Below are 16,241 nucleotides of genomic sequence, written 5' to 3' on the forward strand. Positions count from 1 at the left end.
AGCAAAATTTTCTTCATATTTCGTAGAAAATGTCGACTTTTAAGAAGAAGAAAAGACAATCATAAAAATCACGGGCTTACTGAGTTAAGTTTCTTTAGTTGTTAGAAGTATTGACTCTTTAATAATTATTGTAGTTTGAAATTTTAATTGCCTCTCTCGAGGTATTTATTTGAAGTATTTGATCTTGTGCTGAAATTGACGTCAAAAATTAAGAAAAAAAACTATTATATTTTTTTTTCTTATTTCAGAATTTTGACACCCTAATATGAAGTAGCTGCAGCAAGAGAATAAAACATAAAATATAATTATAAAAAAGCATAATTTGAAAGAAAGAAATGGTTAATCCTGTTTAATATGTTCTTATAACAGTGAATTTTTTGTAATTCCAGCATAAACTCCTTTAAAACAGACATTTGAAACATGAATTTTTTTAAAACAATCCAACCTACCTAACGGAACATGTAAAGTACACCCGTTAAGTATTTAAATAATTTTCAGATTATTTCTTTACATAGAATGCAACTGGAAATTATTTTTTAGTATTTTAATGGTTTTTGCTGTAAACTATTTTCAATACATTTTTTATTCTTCAAAAGAAGACAAAAAAAAATAAATAATGAAATCACAAATTAATAAAAAATAATTTCCAAAGCACACCGTAACTTATCCAAAATCATAATATTAATAGAATATTACCTCTCATAAGCATTGAATTGGTAACATTTCATACATTCACATCATTTAAAATTTGGTGAACCATTAGTAGTGACATTTAAAGCCATTCGAAGCAACAAAAATGCCTCTGAAGACCTATTTCAGGACGGCTTAAAATCACAACCACTATAAACAACGTTTTTCAATCCATTAAACTGTTTTATATCTTTCAGGAAAAATTTAAGAGGCTCTTTGTAAGAGTTTCGAAATAGCTAGCCAATTTAATGCATTTTTAAACCATCAACCTAATGACTTATTTCAAACTTAATCGTTTTTTATCTCATTCTTTTAAAAGTATCCAGTGCATTTTCATTACTTTTTGAACCCAAACTCTTACTCTCTTGATTCATATCTACGTATTCGCAATTTAATAAGTTTTTTTTTCAATAATTTAAAATTTTAATAAGCACCTTTGAAAATTTCAAAGCTTTAGGTTTACAGGAAAAAAAACCATAGATGTTTAGCCTTGTGCATTGAACTTAGTCTCTACCACAAAAAAGACAGATTTTAGTATGAAAATAATTTTTGATATTTAAAAAAAAAAAACAAAGATAAATAGAAATGAATGGTTTGCTAAGTTATGTTTTGAGAATGAAGAATTTATTTGCACCAAATTTTAAATTAGTTACAAAGAGCATTAGATTATAACGAAGAACATTGAATTAGTTATAATTAATTACAAAACTGATCGAGAGAAACTTTAAAGCAGGATCTAGAATTTCAATTTACCCAATAATTACGAAAACGACTTAGTTCTAAGGGCAAAATCCAAAGACGTATAACAGAAAATATTGTTTATCAATTTTACAGTCAGCAAAGTAATATATTGACCAACTTTGGAGCTAATTTTGGAATTTATGGAGAATAAAATACTTATTTCATTAAGCAAACCACGGCAGATCAGACATTTCTGAGACCCAATTTTTACCCCATTTCAAATCATTGGCGATTTTTGTAAAACCCAGATTAAATTCGATTTTATAATCAAAATAAAATTTTAATGCTGGTAATTTTCAATTAAGAAAATTCATTCAGAAATTCAAATACTAAAAGCAACATAAATAATACAGTCAATCCCGCTTAAACCATTGATTCCAGCCAACACTATTCAATTAGACGAGTTATTCGATTAAAAGGGGAGTGCATTATTCAATTTTAAATGCTTAATTTTTACGAAATTTTACTTTTTATTGGTATTGATTGCATAGTGTAGTGTTTTGTCTTATAAATAAACTCAATTTTATGATTTATAAACAATTATAATTTTACTGTCCGAGTTAGTATTATAAAATATAAATAACATTTAAAGTTTTATAAAAATAAATCTATTCTAATGAAAAAAATAATACAGTTACCATAATATAATTTTGTTCCTTTCGAAAAAATATGTATTTGAAGACTGTTTTTATAGCTGTAATTCATCAATTTCTTTTCTTTTTTTTTATACTTTTTTTTAAGTTTAACTTCCAAGTTTACCATTTCTTTTTTTACTAAGAATTTCATACCTTGCGCATTCATTTCGAATACTTTAAGAATTTTTTTTTTAAACTATTTCAGTTTGGGATTTTGAAATTTATTTTTTCCAAAATATTGGTTTTCTTTTTCGATTTTTTCAAATCATTCGTCTTCACTCTCATCTTGTATTAGCTGGAGTAAAGCAATGATTATTCAACTTCAGAGAAAAGCATACTGCAAACTAGTATGTTACACTGTTAAAATTTTCGTTCTATAATTATGGTAAAATAACTGGCAGCTGTCTGTGTCCATTCGATTAACCGTAAAGTTTACGGTAAAAAAACATTATTTTCCTTTATGGTTTTGAAACCATTTACAAAAAGTATGGTTATAAAACGATGAATATAAAACTATACGGTTTTTTAACCATTTACAACTAGCATTTTTCAAAAACGCAAAAAAAAATTTTTTTTATCTAACTAGGCATAGGAGTTCAGTTTTTCGTAAGGTAATGGTAATTAGAGAGTGCCGGACACTGCAAATTCTCCATGTGGTGAAGGAAATTGAGGAAATATTGTGGTGTCAGAACTAGGACTGGATCTCCAGTTCTGCCGGTCATGACATTGCCAGATAAGCCCGATCGGCTATGATATGTACGCCGTTGCATAGAACTAAGTAGCCTCATTAGGTGGTTCTAATTGGTGAGATAAAATTCTGGTTGTTTAACCGTATTAGGTGAACGCAGTCAATAAACAGTTTTTCTCAAGCTTAACAGTTTGTTTACCATTTTATTTATGGTAATTTGACTGTTTTGATCAAATATGGTTAAATAACCATTCAATAAATTGTTATTTAACCATTTTTTCCGAGAAATTTCTAACAGTGTAGGTTTTTGAAACTTTATTATCGAAACTAATAGCACACCAGGAGGGAACCATAAGCCTTCACTGGAAAGCAAATTACTCTGTACCTTTTTACATTCTATATTATGTGTAAGTGAAGTGAGTCAAAGAGGTATAAAATCGCCTTCTTACACTCCAATGTATAATTGTTATCAAGATTTCATTAATTCTTAAACTTTATTCCTAACACCTCTTCAGAGCAATGAAGGAACAGGAAGTTCCTATAGGAGTGACCACATATTGTATTCTTATCTTCTTAACTGAAAATTTCATTCTAGTTAATGAAACATTTCTTAAAAATAAACAGATTTCTTCATTTCAGTACCTCTTTATGCAATTAAACGAGGACTGGAAGCAACAAATATCCGTTTAAACGAGGAAATTTAAAATTAGTTTCATATAAAATGATTCGGTTCCATTAAATTTTATTCGTATCAGCGGGTTATTCGATTATCCGATATGCAATTAAAAGGGGACGACAGTAATAAGTTTTTTGAATTATTTGAACTTTAAAAAAAAAATTCTAGTTACAAAAAAGAAATGCAAAAGGTACAGTTTTTTTCGAAACATTTATTGTAGTTATTATAATTTTGTTATAATTTTATTGAAATTTATTTGAAAAATTTTATAATTTTTCCTTGCTAACAGTATTATCTACAACCAAGTAAAAGAATTATCTCTGAGAAAGTAAGTGAAACAAAACACTGATAATAAAACACTACCAGAATTGTCCTCGTTGATCCAGAAGAATAGCCACCAAGAATGATTTGTTATACAAGAAAGTTATCTATTGATACAGGCGAGGAAAACATCGCGAATAAAAAACTGCTTCTTCTACTATCACACGAATGCATTTTCTCTATCCAAAGTAATTTTTTGGCGGAAAAACCTACTTGGAGCAGACAGCTCATAAGAACTTAAGAATAGTGGCTTAGCTTCTACTAAGGTTTTTACACTCTTTGGTTGAAAGGAAACTCTTTCACGCATTGTATGAAAGCTCATATAGACTACGCGTTATCTACATATTTGTCTCATGTGGCACTAAAATTTCTCTACCTCAGTTGTCAACACTTCAGTCGCATGTTAATGCGTTGGATCTGTTTTAAGATTCTACAGTGTATACTGATCCATGGTTGCCTTTTAAAAATATGTTAGTACGTAACGTAAGAGTTCGAAATTTTCAATTTAAAACTTACATGCTCCTAAAAAATAAGTTTTCTTGTTTCTCCTTTTGTTCGAAGTATTATTATTATTAGCATTTCTTATCATGTTTTTGCAAATTAGGTAATATAAAATATTTAGTGGCAACACTAGATAGTGTAAACCTTTAGAATAGCGAAGATGAATTGAATTAGATGCGAGAAGGTAATCAATAGTTATGAATGGGATATCTGCAAGTGACGTAGTGAGGGTATCTCAATCTTGATTGGTTGTTGAAACGTGGCATTTTTTTTTACGTCAGCAACTGTTCTTTCCATTCTATATCGAGTAAGCCAAGCCAGTCAGGTATCAATTCTCTTAAGTGACACATTTTATATTCTTTCATAAAAACTCTTTTGCAAAGATTTCAATTCTTTCGCTATATATTTCCTACTTAGCACGAAGCCAGTCACGAAGCCATGTAGGACATAAAAAAACTAATTATGCATCGAAGTTGCAAGGTACACAAAACAAAAATATATCACAGTTACAATGAAATATGTAAACAAATAATAAATTTAAGTTAAGTAATAGACGCTGATGAGAAAGAATTATATTTCAAAAAATTCTATGTTTGATACTGCTCTTAATTTAATTAATTTCACGTCAATTAACATTGTGGAGAAACTTAGCCATTTTGCTTATAAACGATCAGCTGGCGCTGACATCATAGGTCACATGTTTGGGTATCTGTGATTTCCTTCTTCTTGAAGAGCAAGTACCCAATTGTAAAAGATGAAATAGTCAATAGTGATTCAGCTGTTGTCTACTTCAAACTTTTGAAACTATTAGCAAATTAATTTTTCTGTGTAGTTAGATCAAGTATTAACTTAAATAATAGTTTATGTTTTTTCCTGATATTTTCCAAGAAAAAATATCTTAAACTATGTTTTGTTTATTTAAATCAGATTTTTGAAGCATCATGCATGCTGCACATTTTTTTTAAATATAGATATGAATTTAGACTCTGTCACTTATGATTTGGGGTAGTGAAGAGTCATGGGTTTGCAAGTTCGTAAGGGGGACGAACTAATCTCAAAAAGCAGCTAGTCTTACATGAGTATGCATTCAATATTTTAGGGCAGTCCAAAAGTTAATTATATTCCTTGGTTATCTTTCTTTTTCCAGCAAAAAAAAGCAAACAGTAATATATTTTTGAAAAAAAAATTTTAAATTCGCTTTAATTATTTTTGAGAAATTTTTTGAGATAAATCTAACTTTTGCCTGCCTTATATAAGAATTACAAGTAACATATAATTTGCCATTAAAAGTAAAAAAATTTTAATATTTATTCCTTTAAATGCTTACATAAGATTTGAAAATCTTTGAACCGGTAATTTTAAACATTTTAATATTCATTGTCATCATAAAAAAAGGCTAAATAACAATTTATTTAATTGTTATTTTACCATATTCAAACAAAACAGTCAAATAACCATAAAAAAAGATGGTATTCAAACAATTAAGTATGAGAAAAGTTACTTATTGACTGTTTACACCTAACACTTTTGGACAACCAAAACGTTTTGCCCTTCATATGAAGCCAAATCATTAGATCCTTTCTCTGAAAAACTTTGTTTCTTGCAGCTAGAAGGTTCCTGTTAATCTCATGAACTGCTAAATTTGAATTCCAGCTTTGACACAACAATATTTCTTCCCTTTCTTCAATACATAGAGAGTTTCCAGAGTTCTGCAATCCCGAGTCGGTGATCTAGACTATTAGAATACGAAACTCACCTTCACGCATGGATGACAGCTGCTTAACACATAAAGTCTAGTCGCTCATGATTGCCACCAGATAAACTATTTAAGCCACATTTCACTGTCCATTTAACAAAACACAACCCAACCACATCCTTACTCCAATTTTCATTACCTAATGAAAAGTCTAACATTAATACCTATCCAGTAACCAATATCCAGATAAATTTTCTTTTCATGGTTTTGAAGTCATACTTGGTGAAATGGCTACAAAACCGTATAGCATACCGTACAAAAAGTCTAACATAACCTGACTCCTATATCTAGTTAAATTTCATTTTTGTTGTTTTGAAACCATGCTAGGTGAAATGGCTACAAGACAGTATAGTTTTGTACTTACGATATTTTAACCATACTAGTTGTAAACGGTTTCTAAACCGAAAAGGTAAAAGAGTGCTTCTAACCGTAAACTTTGCGGATAATCGAATGCTTAAACTGCTACCTCTTAATTTACCTTAATTGTGAAATGAAAATTCTAACATTAATTATGTAGTACCCTTAACATTGCTTTTTTAACTTAAGTTTTGACAAAAATTCTAATTGTATGAAATATGGAGCATTCTTATGAAGCATTCTGTTTATTCTAGAATTCGGGTCACACTATCACCTAGGCACTTCAGAGTTCATCTAGAGTGTTTTCTGGTATGAATGTTTCCCCTATTTAAAGCGGAATAACTTCTTTCACAAGAGTTACGGTACGAAACTACAGAACTTTATATGAACTACAGGAAGTTATGAAAAAAATAAGAATTTTTATCGTCTTTATTGACTCTTTGCATCCAGATTTCCTTTGTAAGCGAAGGCCATTTTGCTCTTCTCCACGCTAGAGTGTTCCAGTTTTTTACACTCGCTCTCAGTGCTTTTAAATCCTCATTAATGAAGTTCATTGACCTTAATCTGTGCGTGTCTCTAGTTTGAATTCCATTCGGTTTAAAATCAAAGAATCCGGATACTAAAATAGATGAACTTCATTGGCCGATGTGTCCAGCAAATTTGATTCAGTTTAGTTTAATGAGGTTAATAATATCTGCATTTCTATACAGCCTGCATAGCTTTACTACCTCTCTATGCAGCTTGTGTCTTCAAGAAATAATGATATTCACTGCTCCTAGAGTTCCTCCCAAACTTATCTCTTAGCACCCTGACCGGTCTGCAAGTAAAAAGTCTTATTTTAACCTGCAGTCTTCTCCGCACAGCAAAACCAGTTTTCCCATGCTATAAGATGGCAGGGCTAAAGATAAGATGGAGAAATAATGTATTATAGGGAGAAACATTCACCCAATTTCGATCAATTGCTAAATCGCCGATGGATTAAAAACAGCTAGCCGATTTTCGTGTGATTTTGTCCTTGCCCAGAATTTTATATGTTTTTTATTTTGCTGCATACAATTTATATGTTTAGACATTACTTCAACCTATAAATTGCAAAGATTCAGCCCTTATCATTAAAATACAGCACTTCACCAACATGATAATGCTTCATTCCACCTGCTTCATAAAGAAGCCCTGCTGTCATTCTCACAATAAAATAAGCAATACAAGAAACCATAATTCAGCAACAGAATACCAGGATCAAATACTCTTAACTTTGATAGAATTTAGGAAATAACAATGGATGTTTTACCGAATAATGAAATTTCTTAGAAAGTTTTGGAATTCATTCTGAACTATTCCATATCAAAACCCTTTTTTTTTCTACTCCAAAAAATAAAATTCTATCTCAGACACAGTCATCAAAGGATTCATGGAGTACACTCTACTTTTACCAAAAAAAAATCCTTTTCATTGCCTGTAAGATATGGAAGGAGTGTATATACATCTAGATAGCTTCTGACTAGCATGATTAATCGAAAAGAAACTTGATATTTGGAACAGAAACTTGAGTTTACGTTATTTTTCAATTCAGTTTTATTATTTTTCTTTCCCTTAGTTTTAATGTTAAGCACGGGAAATGGTTACAAATTTGAAAAGAATCATTCAAACAAATTGAAAAGTAAAGAAAATGAAAGGAAATGGAGAAATGAAAGCAAGTAAAGAAAATGAATCGGAAAGTACTGGCTTTGAGTATTTTTTATTTACAACATAAATTTTTCTGGGTGTTAATTGTGTGTGAGGTTTTGTAAGCTATCTTTAAAATTTCACCTTAAAAGTGGTACAATATTTAATAATTACAAAACTACTTTTTTTGACAAATCGGTTATAACCTAAAAAAAGTTGTTAAATTGCATCATGTTTTCGTTCAAGTTATCACATAGTCAATCTTCAGTTGGTTAAAGAAGAATATTATTTATCTCAGCATTGTGTTACACAGAAAAAATTCCGGATCGATGTATAAAAAAAGTGTACTTTAAACAGTAAAATCAATTTTACTGTAAAATCCTTTTTACAGTAATTTTTACATAATTTTTTTTTATTTCAGTGATTCGGTGATTTTACAGTAAAGGTGACTAAAAATTACGTATGTGTTTGATTTTATTGTTTACTATAAAGGTGGATTTTACGGTAAAAAGTACTGGTACCCTGAATGCCGGTAATTTTTACCGTAATTTGATCCATATCTTTTTAGAGTGTAAGGTGGTGATAAGGAGTATGGATGTGATTCAACTCACTCAAACTTTTTTAACACTATCTGAAACTATCGAAATTTCAATTTCAATTAAATCTATATGTTTAGTATAATTAAATCAAAATGTTTAGAAATGAGTATTTTAAGATATGATGTGCTTATTTGCAAATCTACAGTGTCAAAAATTTAGAGCATTATAATTTTTTTTTTATTTCTTTTCAAAACCTTAAAAACTATGAATGACGAACAGAACATTTATCACAAAACCCACACATTCAAAACAGTTATTAAAATCTCAAAATACTTCAAAATACATTTTTTGTAATATCATACCTTCTAAAATTACATTGTGTGCAGAAAGTCTACAAGACAATGAAGAAAACTATCAAAAAATTAATAGTGACGTATCGATTTAATTTATTACTCCAGGAAAAATGAGCATTGCAAAACATCGTACTTTAACCGAGAACATTCAACACTTTTATTTTAGTAAAAATTCGAATGTCTGTTTTATTTATTTCTGTCATTAAAAAACTGACATTTTTATCGCACAAAGAAAAATTGTAACGTTTTCATATTCTACATAAAGATACTATAAAAGTACAATGGGAAAATTTCAAATTCTTCTTAAATAAGTCAAGCGTATCAAAGTATTTTGAAGTTACTAAAGCGACAAAAAAAAAAACTTAGTCGCGGATATTTCGGGAAAAAACTGAAAAATAAAATCACAAATTATTTGGAGCAAAACTGGATTTTTCATTTGATTACATCTAATCGATTTTCTTTATCTTTTCAGTTTTTGCTATTCAAGATGTACTAAAATATTAAATGTTAAGGAAAGATAAAAGCTTATCATATATAGATATATTCTAACAACATATCTAAAAAGTAAAGTACTAAAAAATGCTAATTTGATCTTACAATGAGCTTTTGATTGATTTTTCTGATTAATTTTGACAGGGTTAAAAATTGCTTCTTAAGTCTTTTGGCATACATATTTTGTTTTCTATTTCATTATAGTTTTTTAAATATATCAATAGATTCATTCTCAGAAAACTTGGTACCATATTTAACCATTACAAAACTACTTTTTTTTGACAAATCGGTTATAACTTAAAAAAAGTTGCTAAATTGCATCATGTTTTCGTTCAAGTTATCACATAGTCAAGCTTCAGATGGTTAAAGAGGAATATTATTCATCTTAGCATTGTGTTACACAGAAAAAATTCCGGATTGATTAATGAAAAAAGTGTACTGGAAACAGTAAAATCAATTTTACTGTGAAATCCTTTTTACAGTAATTTTTACAGAATTTTTTTTATTGCAGTGATTCGGTGATTTCACAGTAAAGATGACTAAAAATTGCGTATGTGTTTGATTTCATTGTTTACTGTAAAAATGGATTTTACGGTAAAAATTACTGGTACCCTGAATGCCGGTAATTTTTACCGTAATTTGATCCATATCTTTTTAGAGCGTAAGGTGGTGCTAAAGAGCATGGAAATGGTTCAACTCACTCAAACATTTCTAACACTATTTATTACTATCGAAATTTCAATTTCAATTAAATCGATAATTGATATTAATTAATTTTTACTAATTTGTGCATAATTTTAATTCATTAAAATTCCTTTCCCTACATATATTCGAATTTAAATTAAATTTTTAAATTGAATTTACTAATTGTTTTCTTTTAGATAAGATACATACAAATTTATACTTTTAAAAAAAGGGAAACAAAGGCCTCATTTTATCACACTTGTAAGGAAGCATAGCAAATTTCAAGAAATTTTAAAACTCCTCTTTTTGATTATAATTTATAATGATACATATAATTTTGATGATGAGAATTTATAATCTATTAAATTTTGCTATTTGCAGAGGTAATTTAACAATGTCCATCCTCCCATTTGTACATATTTTCAAAATTCTCCACTTGTTTTATCCTTTTATAAAATAACTTACTAAAACCTGACTTATAGGATAAACGATGAAATAACAAGACTATTTTTCAAGAATCTAAAAATAAGTGGGAGTGTAGGTTCCAAATGTATCCAAAATTTTGGACACATTAGGAAATTTTAATGTTTTAACTTGCTTATAAGAAAACGTTGCATTTCTAAATTCTAAACTCAGTGGCGCGATAGCCCATAGAGGGCCAATGCCTACTGTGCCTATCTCAGTTTTTTCACCCTTGTGCTCTGGGGTGCAAGAGCAGATGTTCCGGTCTTCAACAGAACACGGAACCCCCAGTGTTTAGTCCCCAAGCATGCTTGGTACTCATTTTATTGATCCACTGAAGGAATGAAAGACTGAGTCAATCTTGCCTGCCCCGAGGATCGAACCAAGGACCAGTGGTACGGGAGCGCTAATACACAGTTAATGGGCGCTGCGTTGCTACGTTTCACAGAATTCAAGCTTATTTCATAATAAAAGATTATCATTTTTAAAAGAATTCAGTACAGATTTTAATACAAAAAAAATCGATTATTTGCAAAATATAATCGTACTTTAATCTAACTTTAATCTCGAGTGTAATGAACCATGTTATGAAAGGGTTTATGCTACGTAAACAGAGTTATGAAAGTATTGTCTAACTATCTTGTCCAATCCAGGGAACCAATCAGATATTAGTAACTCTCAGTAGAAGCTAACATCATTTTTATAGTTGGAATAAGTCATTGTTGTGATTCATTTTGTAAAAAGAGGACAATTTTTATGCAATCAGACTGCAAGTAGAAATTGTTGTAAAAATTTTTTACATATAGTAAAAAAAAAACAATAACATTAAGTAAAAAAATAGAATGGACACTTTGAAAGATATGTAAGATTATTGCGTTACGAGAAAGTGGTCATTCCGTTATTGAAATTGCAATACAGGTGGATGATTCACTGACTACATCTGGGATCTGAAAGTATTTTTTACGATGTCAGGAGACGAATTCAATAAAAAGCAAAGCAGGAATGGCTGAAAAAGGTACATCACATCTGCTGATGACAGAAGGAAAAAAAAGACTATGTCACCAAGATGGAGAAATGTCGTCAACGGCGCCATCAGAAGTGATCTGAATGATACTGCTCTGTCTATTCCAGAACAATTGGGAAAGATTAACAGATGTTGGAATAGGAGATAGAATTTCAGGAAAAAAAACTTTACTTCAAATAATAGCAGCTCAAGAAAAGACTACAGTTTGTAAAGGATTACATTACTCTGACTAATGATCAGTGTTTACAAATTATATGAAGTGAGGAAACTAAGACAGTGTAATTTGATAGTGAAGAGCGAAAATCTATGAAAAACTTTATTATTGTTATGATTTGGCCCTGCATGTCATCAAATGATAATGGTTTCCTTCATGTCATCGATGGAAGTTCGATGCCATCGATTGTACATACGAATTTTCATTTTGCTAAACGTAGCATTTTCTATAAGGAAAGTATACAAAGCTTTTTAAAGAATCGTGATAGTGAAACTTCGCAGGTAGGGCGCATCATTAGGATTAAGAATTGAACAGGAACTCACAATCGATAATTTCATTGTACTTCTCCAGGTATGCTTACCTATTATAAACTGTTTCTAGATGTATCTTTGAACAGATATTTTTATTTATCTATATTATCTTGATTTCATCTCTTCTAATAAATATAGTTGAAAAAGGCATTTAAATTAATTCATTATTAGACTTTTATCTTAATTTAAAGTTTTGACGAGCTTATCAAATTAGTCGCCAAAACTTAAAATTATTATGAAAAATCTAATACGGAACAAATTTAAATGCCATTTTCAATATTAATCATTAAAAAACACGAAATCAATATAATTTAGATTGACAAATGAAGCCCAGTAACACTAAGAAACAGTTCATAAATGGTATGAGCCTCATTTCCACATTTGCAGTCAAGCCTTCCTATGCCATTCTTAATCCTTATGATATGTCCTGCCACTTCCCCTAGAAGTATATATATACATAAAGGAAAAGAGAGAAAAAAGAAGAAAATTAAGAGAATTAATAAGTTTGATTTACTAGGCATAAGCTTCAAGTATAAAGAACTCATAAATTAAGTTAAAAATATAGAGTAAGCATAGAAAATAATAAAGACTAGTGAAAATAGAAAAATCAAAAAATATTAAAATTAAGTATTTTTTAAAATAGTTGAAATTTTTTTTATTTATTTTAAAAAAATACATATATTATTAAAAAGTCGGGAAAAAATATTTCAACACAATATAAAACAAATTCTTGTTTTCCGGCTTTTTAATACTTTTTTCAAATAAATTTTGAAAAATATTTTATTTTAATAATTTCTCTTCTCTTTTCATAAGTCTTTATAATTTTCCATGTAATATATATATATATATATATATATATATATATACATACAGTTTTGAAGCAATTTTATATCACTTCCTTACAAAATGTTCGCTCCAAAACTTATTCTCCAATAGAAAGACCCCTTAAGTAGTCGTAGAGTATTTTAATTATAATTAAAATACAGTCGACATTTTTCTTTTAAAATTTTTAAATGTTTTTAGAAAATATTTACTTACATGTATCTGATTCCTTATCTAAAACATCAAATGTATCAGGAGAGCTTAAATTGCAATTTAAATTCCGTCAAAATCTTTCATGCAGCTTATGAAATATATACCAAATATTTTGTTTAAAGCATACCTCCTCTTAACAAAAAAAAGAGATGCTTGGCGAATATTGATATAAACTGTCAGAATTGTGCTGTTTCAGCTCTTCAATTTCGATTCAATGGTTGAAGAGACCTTTCAACAGAAAATATTCGAAATGGAAAAGGTAAGAAAAAAATTGAAAATATTTCTTTCCGTCAAAGGAATTTTTTTTTCACTTTTAAGGATTCATAATAAAACATTAAGTCAATGAAAATATTAGATTTCTTTTATTTCAAGTTTTGTGTTGAATGGCTTGCTTTGGTTTTTATGAACAATTCTTTTGAAGAAGACTTTTTCTAATAACAATTCTATTTTTGTTGATAAAAATTGCTCTATTTTAATACATTTTGTTATATTTAAAAAATATGTTTCCTAATGAAAGTTTGGATATGCTTTAAGAAGAAGCAGGTAACGGTTATAAATTGTTAAACCCGTTCTATAGCTTATTAATATTAATTGCATCAGCTATCTCTTATGTTTTAGAACAGTAATTATGTATAATGTTCATGAATCTCAACAGATCTTTATCGTAAAAAATATACACTCAAATTTCCCGAAACTTTCTTTGTTTTTGACGAAATCGTTTCCTGGCAAATGCTCCGAGCATAATTTTCATCAATAACTATCGTCACTTTTTTGAGAAGACTAATTTCGTCAAAAACAAGGAAACACATTTCATCCTTCTAATTTAAAATTTTTTAAAAAAAGCTAGTAAATCCTAAGTGATAAAAGTAATAGAAGTGTATCTAACTTTTCGAATAATGTCCTTATTGTGGGTACCATGTAGGTGGATCGACGTCTTCTAAACAGCACAAAAAGGATAGATAGAAAGGAAATGAATAACACCCATGCCTGAAGCGGGATTTGAACTCGAGATCTTCTTGGTACGAAGCACACTATTTGAGCATAAAACAGGTAAATCGGACTGTTTCGTCGCTTTATTTTCGATTGTCTACTATTCATTCTAGATGCCTATCTCCCGCATTACTCTACGATGAGATTTCGTTTTGAGGAAACATTTCTGTCACATGTTCGAGAGTTCACGTTTCGTCACAAATCACGTGATTTCGTGACAAAATGAGTCTCGAAATTGACGAGATACATCCTAAGCATTTCTGAATCATCAAAAGTGAGAGTTTTATTTCTGAGAGTGTTCCAAACCATGCCTGAGTGGGATATAATTTGTGAATAAGACAGAATATGTGAATAAGACAGAACGCCAGAAGGATCAGTTGACGCTGCGACAGAGTTATTTTTACTTATTTTTTGTTTAAACAAGCAATCCTAACACTAGCTTTTAGATATTCAAGTGATGAATCAACCATATCGTATTCACTTTAACGTGCAAGTTAAAATGAATACGATATGGTTAATTCATCACTTGATTTAAATTGTACTATTCATCGCAACATTTGAGAGAAAGACTTTGCGGAGTATACTTGGTGGTGTAAATGAAAACAATAACTCGAGAAGGACATTTAACTTTGAACTGTACAAGATTTATAAACAACCTGATATTATTAAATACACAAAAATAAATAGAATGAATTGGATGGCCCACGTGATTCGAATGAGTGATGACAATACAATAAAAAAGATACTGCTTTTTAGACCCACTGGAACAAGAAAGCGGGAAAGGCCGTGGTTGAGATGGGCTGACTCAGTGGAGTCTGATTTTCTCGCAATTAATGAAAAGAATAGGAGATCAAGGGTGAATCAGAAGTCGTCATGGAAGGCATTGGCTCACATTGGGCTGTCTGGCCAACTATGATGATGATGATGATTCATCACTTGTACTAAATTTGATTGTACAATACAACATGAACGAATATTGATTCAATGTAATATTTTATTAAAAATTGCTGAAAATTTTCACTACGCTATGGTGTAAAGTACCTATTTTATGGAGTACCTATATTAAAATACTCTATAGTAATGTACCTATATTATGGTGTACATATAATATACCCTATACTGATGTACCTATATTATGGCACCTATATTAAGAAATTTAATAACTATCTCATAAATCCGTATAGCGATTGTGCATCTGTTGTTGAGCGACTGTAATAAAAAAATTAATTTATAATTTATCACATTGTCAAACGTCTTTTCTAGTACATTTTAGCTCTGCCTAAAAGAAAAGAAAAGAAAATCATTGAAACTATTGGAAAATTTATGTTAATAAATAAATTATTAATTCCTTATCATAGGCGTTATAAATTCCGAAATAATTTTTTTAAGCTGCAAAGTATATTAAAAAGTTACGCAAACGTATTGAATGTACCTTTTGTAGTAAGTTCCTAGTTTATGAATATTCACGTATGTCCTAGATTATGTTGGTATACATGTGAGAGCGTTTGGTAGAGATTCATATTTAGCTTTTCACTTATAAAGCAAAATTCCAATGTTTTGAATGCATATATATATATTTACTTAAAAATTTGTTTCTTTAATTCTTCTGTTATAATATAAAATGTTATTTTAAATAAAATATTTTTAACAGTAATAGATAATAACAAATATATATATAATTATATAACTTAAAATTATCACTTACTTACAAATAATATCAATACTTTCCGATACATCACAAGAAGTGAAGTTTTTTTACCCCTAAAGGGGAGCGGTAAAGAACTTAGGAAGCAATCAAGTGGTGTCAAAAGTAATATTATATTCAAATTAAATATCTCAAATTCAGTTTAAAAAAAATTTTGATTAATGTCAACACTGAGAAAAAATATGATAAAAACTGCCGGAAAATAATAAAATAATCTTTATGAGAACACCAAAGAGCTCGGTAATTTTTACCAAAGGGCTTTGAAAACGATTTTAGTAAAATAAACACTAAAATATGGTTTTATAATAAAATATGGTTTTTCTCCGTTTAAGATTCAAGGAAAAGTCAGGATCGAGCTCTTCGGAAAATTCTGACTTGTAGTCGTATATTTTAACTACTGAC

The 16,241-nt window shown here is 29.3% G+C and overlaps 1 protein-coding gene across 3 annotated transcripts in view; it reads right to left on the reverse strand.

Moving 5' to 3' along the window:
- The window catches only part of LOC107449127 (cell adhesion molecule 1), an 88,433-nt gene that overhangs the window by 69,766 nt on the left and 2,426 nt on the right, over positions 1-16,241 (reverse strand). The window contains exon 1 of one of the 3 annotated variants that reach the window (XM_043055345.3): positions 6,009-6,145. The exons of the other annotated variants lie outside the window; for them this stretch is intronic. The gene's annotated coding sequence lies outside the window, so the exon portion shown is untranslated. Of the gene's footprint in view, positions 1-6,008; positions 6,146-16,241 lie in introns of those variants that run through there. 3 annotated transcript variants of the gene reach the window in all.

Source organism: Parasteatoda tepidariorum, chromosome 8 (genome assembly GCF_982258835.1).
Source record: "Parasteatoda tepidariorum strain Cologne lab strain chromosome 8, Ptep-v5.0, whole genome shotgun sequence".
Lineage (NCBI taxonomy): Eukaryota > Metazoa > Arthropoda > Arachnida > Araneae > Theridiidae > Parasteatoda > Parasteatoda tepidariorum.